We start from the raw sequence: 24,131 nt of genomic DNA, 5'->3' as shown, positions 1-24,131 counted from the left end.
GAGTCCAGCAGACATTTGGCTGCATCCTCGGTGCTGAGACTTCTCCTGATTAAGGCTACATTCACATTAGCGTTGCGCCGCCCTGCGTCGGCGACGCAACGCGCGACGCACGGAAAAACGCGCGCAAACGCGCGCAAAAACGCGCGCGTTTTGCGACGCGTGCGTCGTTTTTGACGAAAATCGGACGCACAGAAAATGCAACTTGTTGCATTTTCTTGGGTCCGACGCTAGCGTCGGAAACGACGCACGTGGCGAAAAACGCCACCCAAGAAACGCACGCGTCCCCTATGTCAAACATAGGGGCGCGTCGCCGCTGCGTCGCCGCTGCGTCGCCGACGCAACAGCGGCGCAACGCTAATGTGAACGTAGCCTAAGCTGACCAAGCAATCGTTCTGCTCCCCCATGTCCAGCAGTGGGGAGCTATTTTCACCCTCCTTGCTGTCCATTGTTGGCAAGTTGTGATAGAGTTCTATAATATAAAGTGCTGCGGAATATGTTGGCGCTATACAAATAAAAAATTATTATTATATTATTATTGAGTTAGAGGACGTGGGGTATATATATGTAGTATTAGTATGGGCTGTCTAGTAGTGATGGCTTGCTGTAATAGACATTCAATATTATCTTCTGGGACAAATATAATTACACTGAGGGCCAGATTTGGCCTGTGGACCTGGGTTTGACATGTATGCATCAGACACCTTATACACCAAGTAGACAATGATGAATGTTTGAGCTGGTTAAACTGGCCATGTCATGAAATAATGGCTGCAGAGCTGAATAAAACATATACTTGTTTATTTTTTAGTGTCCCATTTCTGTTGCAGAGATGTTAGCTTGTAAAGTTCGGATTCTAATTTACACAAAGCTCAAGGACGTGTTAGCAGAGATTGGTCTATGTTTTTCTTGCATGATGTTGACCAATCCTTAGTGGAAAGCATCAAGCAGCGAAAAAAAAGAACACGCCCCCAGAAAAACATAGAGCCACCTTCTCTGAGTGATACATTATCTGTAGTTATCTGTCATTACAAACACCTCCAGCTTTAATTTCTCGGCAGTCAGTGTGGGGGAATGTGGAGTACCATGATATGCCCAGTTTCACATGCTAAACCATGTGAATGGTGTTCAATAACAACATGTACCAATTATTGACTGTGCCACTGGCCAAGGTGGATAAAATCTATTCTGATATAACACCCTTGTAAAGCAAAATAGCATGCATACCCTACTTACCACAACCATTTAAGAAATATGCTAGTGCTCATGATACTTAGTACCAAAGGGCAGTGTTTTACCATTTCGCTCTGTTTCTACCTGCTTTCTTCATTCTTTTTGATCTCTAGACAGAACAAACAAGAGAGACCCGAATGGCACCTGACAGATCTGCATGTGGTTATATAATGACCAGTTCTGTGGTCACATCCTAGGGCACCACTCATGGGCCCATTGACTATAAAGAGGTCCATTCAGTTGTTCCCTGAGGAGGATGTGATGGAAGAAATCTTACATTCGACCACTAGCTCATGATCTACATTCAAATGAGGGATGTATCGGTCATTAGAGCTTCTCCACTGATAGTTTCCATGCTTTTAAATCACCATGTTGGGTTTTTTACCTAACTAACCTACACTATTTGAACATGCAATGACCCCGCTATGTTTCCAGCCTGGTGACCCCTCCTAATTCCTTTCCTTACAGGTGTTTCCCATGTCTGTGCTTCCTGAGCAGGATATTAGGCAGTGACTGTCCTGGATGCATTCTGCATTAGAGACTGTACTGAAAGCAGCAGCCCCTTCTCCCACCTCCTATGGCCTCAGCAGCGCCCCCTGTAGCTCCAGTGAGATGGGAGAATAGTGCTCAGCATGTTACTAGATAGAAAAGCTGGCACAGCATGCTCAGTGTGGGCATCTAGGCAGGCACATGCCCAGCTCTGCATGTATGCCCAGTGCTGTGCCCCATCCTGGCAGCCTGCTGACAGCTTCCTGACATGCTGCTGCTATAATCCTCCTGATTGGGATCTGCACTGGGTCGTCCTGCATTGTGAAGACAAAGGAGGGGATCTCATGGTCTGTCATTACTGTAATCTCACTGGAGGGAGGGGAGACACATTCACTGCTCCATGCAGCAGAGAGGAGGTGGGGAATAGAGGAATGGGGACCCACAAGGCTGCTCTCATCTAACCAGGAGCTCCACAGCTACAAGGGGCACAGCTGCTGATGCCATCCTGCAGGACTATCAAGAGGAGGAAGAGGTGAGAAAGAGCAGAGTCATCCATGTGATGATCCATGTGGGCAGGGGGCCGGTGATGGCACATCCACCTACTGCAGCCATTTGTTGCTGTCTCATACATGATGGGTCAGTCATGCCATGTACATACCAATATGGGCAGGGTACCCTGATAAATGTGGGCATGAAGGAGGTGAGATCTGTGCTTTATATATGTTATTCATTGCAGACAGTATATAATGTATTGTGTGTGGATTACTGTACACATACAGTATGTGAGGAGGCTCTGCATACTGTGCTGTGTGCATGGAAGGGACATGGTGTGCTCTGTTTTGTGCATGTAATCCCTGGTATATGTACATGTGTAATGTGGCACTGTGCTGTGAGCATTAGCATATTACGTGTATAATGTGGCACTGTGCTGTGAGCATTGTCAGATTACATGTATAATGTGGCACTGTGTTGTGAGCATTTGCATATTACATGGATGATGTGACACTGTGCTGTGAGCATTGGCATATTACATGTACACATGTGGCACTGTGCTGTGAGCATTGGCATATTATGTGTGTACTGTGGCACTGTGCTGTAAACATTGGAATATTACATATGAATTGTGGCACTGTGTTGTGAGCATTGGCATATTACATGTACACATGTGGCGCTGTGCTGTGAGCATTGGCATATTACATGTACACATGTGGCACTGTGCTGTGAGCATTGGCATATTACATGTACACATGTGGCACTGTGCTGTGAATATTGGCATATTACGTATGTACTGTTACACTGTGCTGTGAGCACTGGCATATCACATTTACACATGTGGCACTGTGCTGTGAGCATTGGCAGATTACATGTACACTTGGCAGTGTGCTGTGAACATTGGCATATTACATGTACACGTGGCACTGTGTTGTCAGCATTGGTATATTACATGTACACTTGGCACTGTGCTGTGAGCATTGGCATATTACATATGTACTATGGCACTGTGCTGTGAACATTGGCATATTACATGTACACGTGGCACTGTGTTGTCAGCATTGGTATATTACATGTACACTTGGCACTGTGCTGTGAGCATTGGCATATTACATATGTACTATGGCAGTGTGCTGTGAACATTGGCATATTACATATGTACTGTTACACTGTGCTGCGGGCATTGGCATATTACATGTACATATGTGGCACTGTGCTGTGAGCATTAACATATTACATGTACACATGTGGCACTGTGTTGTCAGCATTGGCATATTACATGTACACATGTGGCACTACTTTGAGCATTGGCATATTACATGTACATATGGGGCACTGCGCTGTGAGCATTGGCATATTACATGTACACGTGTGGCACTGTGCTGTGAACATTGGCATATTACATGTACACATGGGGCAATGTGCTGTGAGCATTGGCATATTACATGTGTAGTGTGGCACTGTGCTGTGAGCATTGGCATATTACATATGTACAGTGGCACTGCGCTGTGAGCATTAGCATATTACATGTACACATGTGGCACTGTGTTGTGAACCTTGGCATATTACATGTACACATGGGGCAATGTGCTGTGAGCATTGGCATATTACATATGTAGTGTGGCACTGTGTTGTCAGCATTGGCATATTACATGTACACATGGGGCACTGTGCTGTGAATATTGGCATATTACATGTGTAGTGTGGCACTGTGCTGTGAAAATTGGCATATTACATGTATAATGTGGTGCTGTGCTGTGAGCTTTGGCATATTACATGTATAATGTGGTGCTGTGCAGTGAGCATTGGCATATTACATGTATAATGTGACACTGTGCTGTGAGCATTGGCATATTACATGTATAATGTGGTGCTGTGCTGTGAGCATTGGCATATTACATGTATAATGTGGCACTGTGCTGTGAGCATTGGCATATTACATGTATAATGTGGTGCTGTGCTGTGAGCATTGGCATATTACATGTACGTGTACGTGTTGTGGCGGACCGCCGGGAGCAAAAAACTTTAAATGTAACGATTTTTGCGGCCAACGGACCGCTTTATCCGACCGCGCATGCGCAGCCGGAACTCCGCTCCCACCTCCCCGCACCTCACAATGGGGCAGCGGATGCGCCGGAGAAATGCATCCGCTGCACCCGTTGTGCAGCACAACAAACGCTAGCATCGGAATCTCGGCCCGATGCAATGCGACGGCCCAAATCCGACGCTACTGTGAAAGTAGCCTTACATGTGTAGTGTGGCGCTGTGAGCATTGGCATATTACATGTATAATGTGTCACTGTGCTGTGAACATTGGCATATTACATGTATAATGTGTCACTGTGCTGTGAGCATTGTCAGATTACATGTATAATGTGGCACTGTGCTGTGAGCATTGGCATATTACATGTATAATGTGGCACTGTGCTGTGAGCATTGGCATATTACATGTATAATGTGGCGCTGTGCTGTGAACATTGGCATATTACATGTATAATGTGACACTGTATTGTGAACATTGGCATATTACATGTATAATGTGGCACTGTGCTGTGAGCATTGGCATATTACATGTGTAGTGTGGCACTGTGCTGTGAGCATTGACATATTACATGTGTAGTGTGGCATTGTGCTGTGAGCATTGGCATATTACATGTATAATATGGCGCTGTGCTGTGAGCATTGGCATATTAGGGTACTTTCACACTGCCGTTTTTTTTAATACGTGGCAATGCGTCGTTTAGGGGAAAAAACGCATCCTGCAAAGTTGTTTGCAGGATGAGTTTTTGCCCCATAGAGTTACATTACCGACGCATTGCGACGTATTGACACACATCGCAACCGTCTTGCGACGGTTGCGCCGTGTTATGGCGGACCGCCGGGAGCAAAAAACGTTAAATGTAAAGTTTTTTGCGGCCGACGGACCGCTTTTTCCGACCGCGCATGCGCGGCCGGAACTCCGCCCCCACCTCCCCGCACCTCACAATGGGGCAGCGGATGCGCCGGAGAAATGCATCCGCTGCACCCGTTGTGCAGCACAACAAACGCTAGCGTCAGAATCTCGGCCCGACGCAATGCGACGGGCCAAATCCGACGCTAGTGTGAAAGTAGCCTTACACGTGTAGTGTGGCGCTGTGAGCATTGGCATATTACATGTATAATGTGGCATTGTGCTGTGAGCATTGTCAGATTACATGTATAATGTGACACTGTGCTGTGAGCATTGTCAGATTACATGTATAATGTGACACTGTGCTATGAGCATTGGCATAGTACATGTATAATGTGGCACTGTGCTGTGAGCATTGTCAGATTACATATATAATGTGACACTGTGCTGTGAGCATTGGCATATTACATGTATAATGTGGCGCTGTGCTGTGAACATTGGCATATTACATGTATAATGTGGCACTGTGCTGTGAGCATTGTCAGATTACATGTATAATGTGACACTGTGCTGTGAGCATTGGCATATTACATGTATAATGTGACACTGTGCTGTGAACATTGGCATATTACATGTATAATGTGACACTGTGCTGTGAGCATTGGCATATTACATGTATAATGTGACACTGTGCTGTGAGCATTGGCATATTACATGTATAATGTGGCATTGTGCTGTGAACATTGGCATATTACATGTGTAATGTGGCACTGTGCTGTGAGCATTGGCATATTACATGTATAATGTGACACTGTGCTGTGAACATTGGCATATTACATGTATAATGTGGCGCTGTGCTGTGAGCATTGGCATATTACATGTATAATGTGACACTGTGCTGTGAGCATTGGCATATTACATGTATAATGTGACACTGTGCTGTGAACATTGGCATATTACATGTATAATGTGACACTGTGCTGTGAACATTGGCATATTACATGTATAATGTGGCATTGTGCTGTGAGCATTGGCATATTACATGTATAATGTGGCGTTGTGCTGTGAGCATTGGCATATTACATGTATAATGTGACACTGTGCTGTGAACATTGGCATATTACATGTATAATGTGGCGCTGTGCTGTGAGCATTGGCATATTACATGTATAATGTGACACTGTGCTGTGAACATTGGCATATTACATGTATAATGTGGCGCTGTGCTGTGAGCATTGGCATATTACATGTATAATGTGACACTGTATTGTGAACATTGGCATATTACATGTATAATGTGACACTGTGCTGTGAACATTGGCATATTACATGTATAATGTGGCGCTGTGCTGTGAGCATTGGCATATTACATGTATAATGTGACACTGTGCTGTGAGCATTGGCATATTACATGTATAATGTGACACTGTGCTGTGAGTATTGGCATATTACATGTATAATGTGGCACTGTGCTGTGAACATTGGCATATTACATGTATAATGTGGCACTGTGCTGTGAGCATTGGCATATTACATGTATAATGTGACACTGTGCTGTGAGCATTGGCATATTACATGTATAATGTGACACTGTGCTGTGAGCATTGTCAGATTACATGTATAATGTGGCACTGTGCTGTGAGCATTGTCAGATTACATGTATAATGTGACACTGTGCTGTGAACATTGGCATATTACATGTATAATGTGGCACTGTGCTGTGAACATTGGCATATTACATGTATAATGTGGCGCTGTGCTGTGAGTATTGGCATATTACATGTATAATGTGACACTGTGCTGTGAGCATTGGCATATTACATGTATAATGTGACACTGTGCTGTGAGCATTGGCATATTACATGTATAATGTGGCACTGTGCTGTGAGCATTGGCATATTACATGTATAATGTGACACTGTGCTGTGAACATTGGCATATTACATGTATAATGTGGCGCTGTGCTGTGAGCATTGGCATATTACATGTATAATGTGACACTGCTGTGAGCATTGGCATATTACATGTATAATGTGACACTGTGCTGTGAGAATTGGCATATTACATGTATAATGTGGCGCTGTGCTGTGAGCATTGGCATATTACATGTATAATGTGGCGCTGTGCTGTGAGCATTGGCATATTACATGTATAATGTGGCACTGTGCTGTGAGCATTGGCATATTACATGTGTAGTGTGGCGTTGTGCTGTGAGCATTGGCATATTACATGTATAATGTGGCACTGTGCTGTGAGCATTGGCATATTACATGTATAATGTGACACTGTGCTGTGAACATTGGCATATTACATGTATAATGTGGCGCTGTGCTGTGAGCATTGGCATATTACATGTATAATGTGACACTATGCTGTGAACATTGGCATATTACATGTATAATGTGGCACTGTGCTGTGAGCATTGGCATATTACATGTATAATGTGACACTGTGCTGTGAACATTGGCATATTACATGTATAATGTGACACTGTGCTGTGAACATTGGCATATTACATGTATAATGTGGCGCTGTGCTGTGAGCATTGGCATATTACATGTATAATGTGGCGTTGTGCTGTGAGCATTGGCATATTACATGTATAATGTGACACTGTGCTGTGAACATTGGCATATTACATGTATAATGTGGCGCTGTGCTGTGAGCATTGGCATATTACATGTATAATGTAACATAGTAACATAGTAACATAGTTAGTAAGGCCGAAAAAAGACATTTGTCCATCCAGTTCAGCCTATATTCCATCATAATAAATCCCCAGATCTACGTCCTTCTACAGAACCTAATTGTATGATACAATATTGTTCTGCTCCAGGAAGACATCCAGGCCTCTCTTGAACCCCTCGACTGAGTTCGCCATCACCACCTCCTCAGGCAAGCAATTCCAGATTCTCACTGCCCTAACAGTAAAGAATCCTCTTCTATGTTGGTGGAAAAACCTTCTCTCCTCCAGACGCAAAGAATGCCCCCTTGTGCCCGTCACCTTCCTTGGTATAAAAAGATCCTCAGCGAGATATTTGTATTGTCCCCTTATATACTTATACATGGTTATTAGATCGCCCCTCAGTCGTCTTTTTTCTAGACTAAATAATCCTAATTTCGCTAATCTATCTGGGTATTGTAGTTCTCCCATCCCCTTTATTAATTTTGTTGCCCTCCTTTGTACTCTCTCTAGTTCCATTATATCCTTCCTGAGCACCGGTGCCCAAAACTGGACACAGTACTCCATGTGCGGTCTAACTAGGGATTTGTACAGAGGCAGTATAATGCTCTCATCATGTGTATCCAGACCTCTTTTAATGCACCCCATGATCCTGTTTGCCTTGGCAGCTGCTGCCTGGCACTGGCTGCTCCAGGTAAGTTTATTATTAACTAGAATCCCCAAGTCCTTCTCCCTGTCAGATTTACCCAGTGGTTTCCCATTCAGTGTGTAATGGTGATATTGATTCCTTCTTCCCATGTGTATAACCTTACATTTATCATTGTTAAACCTCATCTGCCACCTTTCAGCCCAAGTTTCCAACTTATCCAGATCCATCTGTAGCAGAATACTATCTTCTCTTGTATTAACTGCTTTACATAGTTTTGTATCATCTGCAAATATCGATATTTTACTGTGTAAACCTTCTACCAGATCATTAATGAATATGTTGAAGAGAACAGGTCCCAATACTGACCCCTGCGGTACCCCACTGGTCACAGCGACCCACTTAGAGACTATACCATTTATAACCACCCTCTGCTTTCTATCACTAAGCCAGTTACTAACCCATTTACACACATTTTCCCCCAGACCAAGCATTCTCATTTTGTGTACCAACCTCTTGTGCGGCACGGTATCAAACGCTTTGGAAAAATCGAGATATACCACGTCCAATGACTCACCGTGGTCCAGCCTATAGCTTACCTCTTCATAAAAACTGATTAGATTGGTTTGACAGGAGCGATTTCTCATAAACCCATGCTGATATGGAGTTAAACAGTTATTCTCATTGAGATAATCCAGAATAACATCCCTCAGAAACCCTTCAAATATTTTACCAACAATAGAGGTTAGACTTACTGGCCTATAATTTCCAGGTTCACTTTTAGAGCCCTTTTTGAATATTGGCACCACATTTGCTATGCGCCAATCCTGGGGAACAGACCCCGTCGCTATAGAGTCCCTAAAAATAAGAAATAATGGTTTATCTATTACATTACTTAGTTCTCTTAGTACTCGTGGGTGTATGCCATCCGGACCCGGAGATTTATCTATTTTAATCTTATTTAGCCGGTTTCGCACCTCTTCTTGGGTTAGGTTGGTGACCCTTAATATAGGGTTTTCATTGTTTCTTGGGATTTCACCTAGCATTTCATTTTCCACCGTGAATACCGTGGAGAAGAAGGTGTTTAATATGTTAGCTTTTTCCTCGTCATCCACAACCATTCTTTCCTCGCTATTTTTTAAGGGGCCTACATTTTCAGTTTTTATTCTTTTACTATTGATATAGTTGAAGAACAGTTTGGGATTATTTTTACTCTCCTTAGCAATGTGCTTCTCTGTTTCCTTTTTGGCAGCTTTAATGTGACACTGTGCTGTGAACATTGGCATATTACATGTATAATGTGGCGCTGTGCTGTGAGCATTGGCATATTACATGTATAATGTGACACTGTGCTGTGAACATTGGCATATTACATGTATAATGTGGCGCTGTGCTGTGAGCATTAGCATATTACATGTATAATGTGACACTGTGCTGTGAGCATTGGCATATTACATGTATAATGTGACACTGTGCTGTGAACATTGGCATATTACATGTATAATGTGACACTGTGCTGTGAACATTGGCATATTACATGTATAATGTGGCGCTGTGCTGTGAGCATTGGCATATTACATGTATAATGTGACACTGTGCTGTGAGCATTGGCATATTACATGTATAATGTGACACTGTGCTGTGAACATTGGCATATTACATGTATAATGTGGCGCTGTGCTGTGAACATTGGCATATTACATGTATAATGTGGCGCTGTGCTGTGAGCATTGGCATATTACATGTATAATGTGACACTGTGCTGTGAACATTGGCATATTACATGTATAATGTGGCGCTGTGCTGTGAGCATTGGCATATTACGTGTATAATGTGGCGCTGTGCTATGAGCATTGTCAGATTACATGTATAATGTGGCGCTGTGCTGTGAGCATTGGCATATTACATGTGTAGTGTGGCGCTGTGCTGTGAGCATTGGCATATTACATGTATAATGTGACACTGTGCTGTGAACATGGGCATATTACATGTATAATGTGGCGCTGTGCTGTGAGCATTGGCATATTACATGTATAATGTGACACTGTGCTGTGAACATTGGCATATTACATGTATAATGTGGCGCTGTGCTGTGAGCATTGGCATATTACATGTATAATGTGACACTGCTGTGAGCATTGGCATATTACATGTATAATGTGACACTGTGCTGTGAACATTGGCATATTACATGTATAATGTGACACTGTGCTGTGAACATTGGCATATTACATGTATAATGTGGCGCTGTGCTGTGAGCATTGGCATATTACATGTATAATGTGACACTGTGCTGTGAGCATTGGCATATTACATGTATAATGTGACACTGTGCTGTGAACATTGGCATATTACATGTATAATGTGGCGCTGTGCTGTGAGCATTGGCATATTACATGTATAATGTGGCGCTGTGCTGTGAACATTGGCATATTACATGTATAATGTGACACTGTGCTGTAAACATTGGCATATTACATGTATAATGTGGCGCTGTGCTGTGAGCATTGGCATATTGCATGTATAATGTGGCGCTGTGCTGTGAACATTGGCATATTACATGTATAATGTGGCGCTGTGCTGTGAGCATTGGCATATTACATGTATAATATGACACTGTGCTGTGAACATTGGCATATTACATGTATAATGTGGCGCTGTGCTGTGAGCATTGGCATATTACGTGTATAATGTGGCGCTGTGCTGTGAGCATTGTCATATTACATGTATAATGTGGCGCTGTGCTGTGAGCATTGGCATATTACATGTGTAGTGTGGCGCTGTGCTGTGAACATTGGCATATTACATGTATAATGTGGCGCTGTGCTGTGAACATTGGCATATTACATGTGTAGTGTGGCGCTGTGCTGTGAACATTGGCATATTACATGTATAATGTGGCGCTGTGCTGTGAGCATTGGCATATTACATATGTAGTGTGGCGCTGTGCTGTGAACATTGGCATATTACATGTATAATGTGGCGCTGCGCTGTGAACATTGGCATATTACATGTATAATGTGGCGCTGTGCTGTGAACATTGGCATATTACATGTATAATGTGACACTGTGCTGTGAACATTGGCATATTACATGTATAATGTGGCGCTGTGCTGTGAGCATTGGCATATTACGTGTATAATGTGGCGCTGTGCTGTGAGCATTGTCAGATTACATGTATAATGTGGCGCTGTGCTGTGAGCATTGGCATATTACATGTGTAGTGTGGCGCTGTGCTGTGAACATTGGCATATTACATGTATAATGTGACACTGTGCTGTGAACATGGGCATATTACATGTATAATGTGGCGCTGTGCTGTGAACATTGGCATATTACATGTATAATGTGACACTGTGCTGTGAACATTGGCATATTACATGTATAATGTGGCGCTGTGCTGTGAACATTGGCATATTACATGTATAATGTGGCGCTGTGCTGTGAGCATTGGCATATTACATGTATAATGTGACACTGTGCTGTGAACATTGGCATATTACATGTATAATGTGGCGCTGTGCTGTGAGCATTGGCATATTACGTGTATAATGTGGCGCTGTGCTGTGAGCATTGTCAGATTACATGTATAATGTGGCGCTGTGCTGTGAGCATTGGCATATTACATGTATAATGTGACACTGTGCTGTGAGCATTGGCATATTACATGTATAATGTGGCGCTGTGCTGTGAGCATTGGCATATTACATGTATAATGTGGCGCTGTGCTGTGAGCATTGGCATATTACATGTATAATGTGGCGCTGTGCTGTGAGCATTGGCATATTACATGTATAATGTGGCTCTGTGCTGTGAGCATTGGCATATTACATGTATAATGTGACACTGTGCTGTGAGCATTGGCATATTACATGTATAATGTGGCGCTGTGCTGTGAGCATTGGCATATTACATGTATAATGTGGCGCTGTGCTGTGAGCATTGTCAGATTACATGTATAATGTGGCACTGTGCTGTGAGCATTGGCATATTACATGTGTAGTGTGGCGCTGTGCTGTGAACATTGGCATATTACATGTATAATATGACACTGTGCTGTGAACATGGGCATATTACATGTATAATGTGGCGCTGTGCTGTGAGCATTGGCATATTACATGTATAATGTGGCGCTGTGCTGTGAGCATTGGCATATTACATGTATAATGTGGCTCTGTGCTGTGAGTATTGGCATATTACATGTATAATGTGGCGCTGTGCTGTGAGCATTGGCATATTACATGTATAATGTGGCTCTGTGCTGTGAGTATTGGCATATTACATGTATAATGTGGCGCTGTGCTGTGAGCATTGTCAGATTACATGTATAATGTGGCGCTGTGCTGTGAGCATTGGCATATTACATGTGTAGTGTGGCGCTGTGCTGTGAACATTGGCATATTACATGTATAATGTGACACTGTGCTGTGAACATTGGCATATTACATGTATAATGTGACACTGTGCTGTGAGCATTGGCATATTACATGTATAATGTGACACTGTGCTGTGAGCATTGGCATATTACATGTATAATGTGGCTCTGTGCTGTGAGCATTGGCATATTACATGTATAATGTGGCTCTGTGCTGTGAGAATTGGCATATTACATGTATAATGTGGCTCTGTGCTGTGAGCATTGGCATATTACATGTGTAATGTGGCACTGTGCTGTGAGCATTGGCATATTACATGTATAATGTGGCTCTGTGCTGTGAGTATTGGCATATTACATGTATAATGTGGCTCTGTGCTGTGAGCATTGGCATATTACATGTATAATGTGGCTCTGTGCTGTGAGTATTGGCATATTACATGTATAATGTGGCTCTGTGCTGTGAGCATTGGCATATTACATGTATAATGTGGCACTGTGCTGTGAGTATTGGCATATTACATGTATAATGTGGCGCTGTGCTGTGAGTATTGGCATATTACATGTATAATGTGGCGCTGTGCTGTGAGCATTGGCATATTACATGTATAATGTGGCTCTGTGCTGTGAGTATTGGCATATTACATGTATAATGTGACACTGTGCTGTGAGCATTGGCATATTACATGTATAATGTGGCTCTGTGCTGTGAGCATTGGCATATTACATGTATAATGTGGCTCTGTGCTGTGAGTATTGGCATATTACATGTATAATGTGGCTCTGTGCTGTGAGCATTGGCATATTCCATGTATAATGTGGCTCTGTGCTGTGAGCATTGGCATATTACATGTATAATGTGGCACTGTGCTGTGAGTATTGGCATATTACATGTATAATGTGGCTCTGTGCTGTGAGCATTGGCATATTACATGTATAATGTGGCTCTGTGCTGTGAGCATTGGCATATTACATGTATAATGTGGCTCTGTGCTGTGAGCATTGGCATATTACATGTATAATGTGGCACTGTGCTGTGAGTATTGGCATATTACATGTATAATGTGGCTCTGTGCTGTGAGCATTGGCATATTCCATGTATAATGTGGCTCTGTGCTGTGAGCATTGGCATATTACATGTATAATGTGGCTCTGTGCTGTGAGCATTGGCATATTACATGTATAATGTGGCTCTGTGCTGTGAGTATTGGCATATTACATGTATAATGTGGCTCTGTGCTGTGAGCATTGGCATATTACATGTATAATGTGGCGCTGTGCTGTGAGTATTGGCATATTACATGTATAATGTGGCACTGTGCTGTGAGCATTGGCATATTACATGTGTAATGTGGCTCTGTGCTGTGAGCATTGGCATATTACATGTATAATGTGGCTCTGTGCTGTGAGCATTGGCATATTACATGTATAATGTGGCTCTGTGCTGTGAGTATTGGCATATTACATGTATAATGTGGCTCTGTGCTGTGAGTATTGGCATATTACATGTATAATGTGGCTCTGTGCTGTGAGCATTGGCATATTACATGTATAATGTGGCTCTGTGCTGTGAGCATTGGCATATTACATGTATAATGTGGCTCTGTGCTGTGAGCATTGGCATATTCCATGTATAATGTGGCTCTGTGCTGTGAGCATTGGCATATTACATGTATAATGTGGCTCTGTGCTGTGAGCATTGGCATATTACATGTATAATGTGGCTCTGTGCTGTGAGTATTGGCATATTACATGTATAATGTGGCACTGTGCTGTGAGTATTGGCATATTACATGTATAATGTGGCACTGTGCTGTGAGTATTGGCATATTACATGTATAATGTGGCTCTGTGCTGTGAGCATTGGCATATTACATGTATAATGTGGCTCTGTGCTGTGAGCATTGGCATATTACATGTATAATGTGGCTCTGTGCTGTGAGCATTGGCATATTACATGTATAATGTGGCACTGTGCTGTGAGTATTGGCATATTACATGTATAATGTGGCTCTGTGCTGTGAGCATTGGCATATTCCATGTATAATGTGGCTCTGTGCTGTGAGCATTGGCATATTACATGTATAATGTGGCTCTGTGCTGTGAGTATTGGCATATTACATGTATAATGTGGCACTGTGCTGTGAGTATTGGCATATTACATGTATAATGTGGCTCTGTGCTGTGAGTATTGGCATATTACATGTATAATGTGGCACTGTGCTGTGAGCATTGGCATATTACATGTATAATGTGGCACTGTGCTGTGAGTATTGGCATATTACATGTATAATGTGGCTCTGTGCTGTGAGCATTGGCATATTCCATGTATAATGTGGCTCTGTGCTGTGAGCATTGGCATATTACATGTATAATGTGGCTCTGTGCTGTGAGTATTGGCATATTACATGTATAATGTGACACTGTGCTGTGAGCATTGGCATATTACATGTATAATGTGGCACTGTGCTGTGAGTATTGGCATATTACATGTATAATGTGACACTGTGCTGTGAGCATTGGCATATTACATGTATAATGTGGCTCTGTGCTGTGAGCATTGGCATATTACATGTATAATGTGGCGCTGTGCTGTGAGCATTGGCATATTACATGTATAATGTGGCACTGTGCTGTGAGCATTGGCATATTACATGTATAATGTGGCTCTGTGCTGTGAGCATTGGCATATTCCATGTATAATGTGGCTCTGTGCTGTGAGCATTGGCATATTACATGTGTAATGTGACACTGTGCTGTGAGCATTGGCATATTACATGTATAATGTGGCGCTGTGCTGTGAGCATTGGCATATTACATGTGTAATGTGACACTGTGCTGTGAGCATTGGCATATTACATGTATAATGTGGCACTGTGCTGTGAGCATTGGCATATTACATGTATAATGTGGCGCTGTGCTGTGAGCATTGGCATATTACATGTGTAATGTGACACTGTGCTGTGAGCATTGGCATATTACATGTATAATGTGGCACTGTGCTGTGAGCATTGGCATATTACATGTATAATGTGGCTCTGTGCTGTGAGCATTGGCATATTACATGTATAATGTGGCGCTGTGCTGTGAGTATTGGCATATTACATGTATAATGTGGCACTGTGCTGTGAGTATTGGCATATTACATGTATAATGTGGCACTGTGCTGTGAGTATTGGCATATTACATGTATAATGTGGCACTGTGCTGTGAGCATTGGCATATTACATGTATAATGTGGCGCTGTGCTGTGAGTATTGGCATATTACATGTATAATGTGGCTCTGTGCTGTGAGAATTGGCATATTACATGTATAATGTGGCACTGTGCTGTGAGTATTGGCATATTACATGTATAATGTGGCTCTGTGCTGTGAGTATTGGCATATTACATGTATAATGTGGCTCTGTGCTGTGAGCATTGGCATATTACATGTATAATGTGGCACTGTGCTGTGAGTATTGGCATATTACATGTATAATGTGGCTCTGTGCTGTGAACATTGGCATATTACATGTATAATGTGGCTCTGTGCTGTGAGTATTGGCATATTACATGTATAATGTGGCACTGTGCTGTGAGTATTGGCATATTACATGTATAATGTGGCACTGTGCTGTGAGCATTGGCATATTACATGTATAATGTGGCGCTGTGCTGTGAGTATTGGCATATTACATGTATAATGTGGCTCTGTGCTGTGAACATTGGCATATTACATGTATAATGTGGCTCTGTGCTGTGAGCATTGGCATATTACATGTATAATGTGGCTCTGTGCTGTGAGCATTGGCATATTACATGTATAATGTGGCTCTGTGCTGTGAGCATTGGCATATTACATGTATAATGTGGCTCTGTGCTGTGAACATTGGCATATTACATGTATAATGTGGCTCTGTGCTGTGAGTATTGGCATATTACATGTATAATGTGGCACTGTGCTGTGAGTATTGGCATATTACATGTATAATGTGGCACTGTGCTGTGAGCATTGGCATATTACATGTATAATGTGGCGCTGTGCTGTGAGTATTGGCATATTACATGTATAATGTGGCTCTGTGCTGTGAACATTGGCATATTACATGTATAATGTGGCTCTGTGCTGTGAGCATTGGCATATTACATGTATAATGTGGCTCTGTGCTGTGAGCATTGGCATATTACATGTATAATGTGGCTCTGTGCTGTGAACATTGGCATATTACATGTATAATGTGGCTCTGTGCTGTGAGCATTGGCATATTACATGTATAATGTGGCTCTGTGCTGTGAGCATTGGCATATTACATGTATAATGTGGCACTGTGCTGTGAGCATTGGCATATTACATGTATAATGTGGCACTGTGCTGTGAGCATTGGCATATTACATGTATAATGTGGCACTGTGCTGTGAGCATTGGCATATTACATGTATAATGTGGCTCTGTGCTGTGAGCATTGGCATATTACATGTATAATGTGGCACTGTGCTGTGAGTATTGGCATATTACATGTATAATGTGGCACTGTGCTGTGAGCATTGGCATATTACATGTATAATGTGGCTCTGTGCTGTGAGCATTGGCATATTACATGTATAATGTGGCACTGTGCTGTGAGTATTGGCATATTACATGTATAATGTGGCTCTGTGCTGTGAGCATTGGCATATTACATGTATAATGTGGCTCTGTGCTGTGAGCATTGGCATATTACATGTATAATGTGGCTCTGTGCTGTGAGCATTGGCATATTACATGTATAATGTGGCTCTGTGCTGTGAGCATTGGCATATTACATGTATAATGTGGCTCTGTGCTGTGAGTATTGGCATATTACATGTATAATGTGGCGCTGTGCTGTGAGTATTGGCATATTACATGTATAATGTGGCTCTGTGCTGTGAGCATTGGCATATTACATGTATAATGTGGCGCTGTGCTGTGAGCATTGGCATATTACATGTATAATGTGGCTCTGTGCTGTGAGCATTGGCATATTACATGTATAATGTGGCTCTGTGCTGTGAGTATTGGCATATTACATGTATAATGTGGCGCTGTGCTGTGAGTATTGGCATATTACATGTATAATGTGGCTCTGTGCTGTGAGCATTGGCATATTACATGTATAATGTGGCGCTGTGCTGTGAGCATTGGCATATAAGAACGGTGTCCTGAGGGCATGGGGACATATTGATACGTACATTAGTGGACATAATGAAGGTGCAGGATATTTAGTGTCCCGTCCACGTTTTGTCTTCTGCTCGTAGGAAGGGGCACGGTGTCCTGTGCTTGGTAGAACTTCTCAGAACATCGCTATATTGTTCTCCACGTCCATTCTGTTGCTTTCTCGGCTCATCTGCTGTGGATTCCCCTGCTGGGCAGGCGTCGGTGAATGTGCTCTGTAACAGGCAGGATGATTTGTGCCCTGGCATACGCCAGTCACTCAGCGCTGGATACACAGACCGGAGGCCTGCCAGGATGATACCACAGCACAGGAGCTCTGCCACTTCTATACAAAGGAGATGTGACAGGCCTGAGCCTGATAATACACGTGCCCCGGACATGGCTGTCTGGAAATACGTCATGTAATAGTCCATCATGTAATGAGAATAAACAGCATATGGCAACTATAACGTTGTACCATCGCCTTGTTATCGCCGCTTGTTATATAACGTATCTCATCCACCTTTAATCTATCGCTTTACACATTATACAGACATTTACATTGAACAGATTTCTGCCATATGTGTGAGTGGGATTATTCCTGCCACAATCTGCAGTGTGAATACGCCCTAATAGCATTACTTTTAGATGATCTGGTATTGGCCATTGGTTTTGCTCTCAGAGGAGGGTAAAGGTCATATGAATGGTGTATTCATTTTGGCAAACAATGCACGTAGCCCCGTGTATTGGCATTTTATTGGTTTAGGGTTGGACTGGAGCGAGAGGCGCCGAGATGCTTTTCGATTCGTAGTGGAAGATTAACTAGAAATGCACATTTCAATGAAAGGCGATCATTTCCATGGTAATGTGATGCCTCTTCACCAAGTGACACAGACTCTTCTTGCGGTAGCTGTCAGGGGGTGGGTTACCATGGCAACCGCGGAGCATTGAAATGAACAATTTAAACTACGTTGTTAAAATTCTTGAGGTTCCCAGTAAATAATTGATGCGTAGGGACAGGTAGGGTGAAAACAGAACTTTTGCAGAGCTTAATCTCACTAATGATCTAGTTTAAATATAGCTGGGAAAAAATATTGTGTAAGAAGATGATAAGCTCGTCTCTTATTATCATCGTATACCGAATGTATACCAGGTTGTGATGATATTGGTGTATTGCGATGTGTAATGGCCCATATACAAAGGCCAACGTCAGGTCAGTAATGAGCATGGATCAGCCCCCGATTACTCGGCGCGATGATGGGGACAGAACGATTGCTAATACAACCTTATGACCCATATGGACATGTTACCAGCCCCACATCCCCTATTTACAAGGGGCGATGTGCTGCCAATAAGGGTGATTTCATGCTGGCATAAGCTGACTAGTATACTGAATACATAGAACACCGGGAGAAAGACTAGGGCCTCATCTACATTGCCCGATCTGCGGCTGAAAACGACGGCCAGTTAGCTACATGTCAGTCAGCTGTCGTTTAATAACCCGTTTAGACAGGTAAACTGCTTTTTTGCTGCATACAGAATGATCACTCAGATGGCTCAGTGCGCATGGGCGTTCATGGTTCTCGGCAGCACAGGTCCACTTCAACACAGGGCCATGTGCTGCCGAAAGCTGTGATTTTTTAAAGGGAATCTGTCACCCCAAAAATCGTATGTGAGATAAGGCCACCGGCATCATGGGCTAATCTACAGCATTCTGTAATGCTGTAGATAAGCCCCCAATGTATCCTGAAAGGTAAGAAAAACAAGTTATATTATACTCGTTGCTTTCCGGTCCGATGGGCGTCGCGGTGCGGGTCCAGCGCCTCCTACCTTCATACGGTGATGTCCTCTTCTTGTCTTCCTGCTGCGGCGCAGGCGTACTTTGTCTGCCCTGTTGAGGGCAGAGCAAAGTACTGCAGTGCGCAGGCATCGGGAAAGGTCAGAGAGGCCCAGCGCCTGCGCACTGCAGTACTTTGCTCTGCCCTCAACAGGGCAGACAAAGTACGCCTGCACCGGAGCCGCGGCATGAAGAAAAGAAGAGGATGTGATCGTATGAAGATGGGAGGTGCTGGACCCGGACCGCAGCAGGACCGCCCCTGGGTGAGTTTAATCTAACCTCTTTTTCTTACCTTTCAGGATACATTGGGGGCTTATCTACAGCATTATAGAATGCTGTAGATAAGCCCCTGATGACGGTGGTATTATTTCATATACGATTTTTGGGGAGACAGACTCCATTTAAGGAAGCTCAAAAATAATATTTCACTACTACGAACAAGCAATTTACTCATGGCCTCCCAAAACCCATTCATACAAATAAAGAGACATCACAATTTTATTGTTGGATAAAAATGGCCGTGCAGTTTATTTTGGGTTACATAAAAACTCATTAAAATATCCAATAAAAAAATTCCTCCTATAACAATCCAAAATTCCAGAATATCCAATAAAAAACAATCCACCCATAAATGGGCGATTTTCCCACAAGTAAACTACACGACAGAAAATTAAATTAAATGATAATGGGAGGGAGGGTGGGCTCTTCTTTTCTTCTTGCGCCGACGGAATGGGAAAAACCCGATAAACAGGGGTTTATATAATTCAAAAAAGAGCGCCAAGCACACTATTACCCAATCAGAAACCGGTAAAAGAGGCACCAAAGAGACCAGAAAAAACTGGTTATAACCGCTTCTTGAGAGTTCCCTAGAAAATACCATGACCTTTCTTTGACCTTTCCTTGAGAAACGGCCAAGAGAATGAGTGTTACCAGGGTCTATGAGGCCATGAGACCCCCGCCATATTTCTTTGTATGTTTTAGGCGGGGGGCTAACATTCGTTGGGTGATTGGCAGCCTGTTTACACCTTGCCGATTATCAGGAAACTCGCGTTCCTCAGAAGTCTTGTTCACAATAGTCGTGCCGGGTAAATGCACCTTAGGTGAGCGCGGTCTTTTGTTTTTTAAGACATGAACACATTTTTTTTAAAGCATTTTGTATGTTGGATAACAACTTGAACTCATCTGTTATGTAGCGTAGTTATCCTTTTCTATTAGCATATGTGTGGCAGCTACTTTTTATCGCTACAAAGAAAGCGAATAAATGATGGTAAACATACTACTTTTCGGGTTCTATTAACAGCAGTCAGTTTGTGCAAACAAGGAGGCAGTGCAAAACATTGGCCAATGCATCATCTCCAGCTTCAAATTAGGCAGAGGTGAATGTCAGTGTACAGCTGACAATACATGCAAGCTGAGTTCATTCTTCTGAAACGGATGAATATTCTGATTTTCAGTATTTTCTTCGTATTGCGCAGGTGATGGAATTATTATTAAGGCATCAGAAATGTCCACAGGTTCTCTCACCTGTGCAATACTGAGGAAATCCTGAAAATATGATATGTTGGGGGCCGTGAGGATTGGAGTTTGGGAAAAACTGGTCTAGAAGAACTGATGCAATCATCCATTCACATATTTTGGATTTGATTTCATTTTTTATTTCAAATCTTAAGATTTCAGAGTCTTCAGTGGTTTATACTTTTTAATGTCTACCTGAAAAGATGGTAACAAATTGCAAGTTTTCAGGAGTACTCAGGTCTCTTCATCAGGCACAGATGAAGAGACCTGAGCAGTCTGGGAAGCTTGCAATTTGTTACCTTTTAATGGCTGACTGAAAAAGATGGTATCAACCACTGAGAACTCTTAAATTTTAATATTTTTCTATCTACTGGCTAACACAGTATCAAGATATTTATAGATATTTTTCATTTTTTCTCTTGTGATATTTCCTGACGTTTTCTGTTTCAAATTTATGTGGTTCATAAATGTAGCACAAAGTCTAAAATTGTTGTTATTTTTGCTTTCAACCTTTTTTTGTCACTTTTTTGAGCAAAAAGTCATAAGTTTCACAAACATTGAATGAAAAGAACGGACATACATAACATCGCTTTGGAGGACTGGAACACAATTGCAACAAATTTTAGGATTTTTCAAAAAGCCTTTAATGATGAATCAGGTGGAAAAATCTGTTAGGCCACATTCACATGTTCAGTATTTTACCTCAGTATTTGCCAAAGGGCTCCGTCTCACTTGCGTGAAATACGGCCGAGTCTCGCAGGTTAAAATCCGGCTCTGCCGCCGGCACTTGGGAGCGGAGCGTGCAGCTCCATGTATTGCTATGCAGCCGCATGCTCCGCTCTGGAGTGCCGGTGCCAGAGCCGGGTTTTAACCTGCAAGACACGGACATATTTCACGCAAGTGAGAAGGAGCCCAAAATCAGGAACAATCAGAGGAAAAGTATAATGCCACTGACATCGGCATTTAACAAACACTTCCGGCCACCGTTCCGGAAATACACGCATTGCTGACCCCCGTTACGTGATCGGGGTCATCGGTGCGTTGTCATCACGACCCAGACCTCTATGGTTGTTGATAACAGATTGCTATGAGTGCCACCCTGTGGTCGGCGCTCATAGCAATGCTGTAATTCAGCTACATAGAGGTAATCTAAGCATCGATCCAATGTAGCACAGCCGATCAGGCTATGTCAGCTTCTAGCCTCCCATGGAGGCTATTGAAGCACGCCAAAAGTACAAAAATAAAAATGGGTTTAAAAATATTTTTTTTAAAAACCAAAAACATAAAAGTTCAAATCACCCCCCTTTTGCCCCAATCAAAATAAAACAATAGAAAAAAAAAATCAAACTTGCACATATTTGGTATCGCCGCTTTCAGAATCGCCCGATCTATCAATAAAAAATGGATTAACCTGATCGCTAAACGGCGTAGTAATAAAAAAATTCAAAACGCCAGAATTACGTTTTTTTGGTCACCATTAAAATGCAATAACGGGCAATCAAAAGAACATATATCTGCACAAATTTGGTATCATTAAAAACATCAGCTCGGCACGCAAAAAATTAGCCCTTAACAAACCCCAGATCACAAAAAATGGCGACGCTACGGGTATCGGAAAATTGCACACTTTTTTTTGTTAGCAAACTTTGGAGTTTTTTTCACCATGTAGATAAAAGAGAACCTAGACATGTTTGATGTCTATGAGCTCATAATGACCTGGAGAATCATAATGGCAGGTCAGTTTTAGCATTTAGTGAACCTAGCAAAGAAGCCTAACAAAAAACAAGTGTGGGATTGCACTTTTTTTTGCAATTGCACCGCACTTGGAATTTTATTCCCGTTTTCGAGTACATGATATAGTAAAACCAATAGTGTTGTTCTAAAGTACAACTCGTCCTGCAAAAAATAAGCCCTCACATGGCCATATTGACAGAAAAATAAATACAAAAGTTATGGCTCTGGGAAGGAGGGGAGTGAAAAATGAAAAACCGAAAAAAGCTCCGGGGGTTAAACTAAACTCCATCCGCAATATTGAACAAAAAAAAACCAAACAAACATGCGAATACGTATAGATTACAAAGGCCCAAATTAAATGAAGAATTAGATTCAAATGGATAACAGGCAAACAATCAATCAGACAAACTAGACAAAAAGCTGACATGCAATAATGAATTGAGCTGAAATGTCTTACATTGAGTAAGGCTGCCGTCACACTAGCAGTATTTGCTCAGTATTTTACATCAGTATTTGTAAGCCAAAACCAGGAGTGGGTGATAAATGCAGAAGAGCCCTTCCTCCCGACTTCCCAGCCCTCCACCTCCAAAACCAACTTCTCCACTAGGGTTGAGCGAAACGGGTCGTTCATTTTCAAAAGTCGCCGACTTTTAGCAAAGTCGGGTTTCATGAAACCCGATCCGACCCCTGTGCGGGGTCGGCCATGCGGTACGCGACTTTCGCGCCAAAGTCGCGTTTCAATGACGCGAAAAGCGCCATTTCTCAGCCAATGAAGGTAAACGCAGAGTGTGGGCAGCGTGATGACATAGGTCCTGGTCCCCACCATCTTACAGAAGGGCATTGCAGTGATTGGCTTGCTGTCTGCGGCGTCACAGGGGCTATAAAGGGGCGTTCCCGCCGACCGCCATGTTACTGCTGCTGATCTGAGCTTAGGGAGAGGTTGCTGCCGCTTCGTCAGAAGCAGGGATAGCGTTAGGCAGGGTCCATTAACCACCAAACCGCTTGTGCTGTAGCGATTTGCACTGTCCAACACCACCTTCGGTGTGCAGGGACAGTGGAAGCTACATTTTTTTTTTTTCCTCAG

At 42.6% G+C, this 24,131-nt stretch overlaps 1 protein-coding gene across 1 annotated transcript in view; it reads left to right on the top strand.

The window, feature by feature from the left end:
* Positions 1–1,883: 1,883 nt before the first annotated feature.
* KBTBD11 (kelch repeat and BTB domain containing 11) overlaps positions 1,884–24,131 on the top strand; it is a 91,213-nt gene continuing 68,965 nt past the window's right edge. Inside the window, exon 1 of the mRNA XM_069726902.1 lies at positions 1,884–2,251. The gene's annotated coding sequence lies outside the window, so the exon portion shown is untranslated. The remainder of the gene's footprint in view (positions 2,252–24,131) is intronic.

Source organism: Ranitomeya imitator, chromosome 5, assembly GCF_032444005.1.
Source record: "Ranitomeya imitator isolate aRanImi1 chromosome 5, aRanImi1.pri, whole genome shotgun sequence".
In the NCBI taxonomy this organism is placed as follows: domain Eukaryota; kingdom Metazoa; phylum Chordata; class Amphibia; order Anura; family Dendrobatidae; genus Ranitomeya; species Ranitomeya imitator.
The sequence above is the reverse complement of the archived record's forward strand: the minus strand, read 5'-3'. Positions and strand labels throughout refer to the sequence as shown.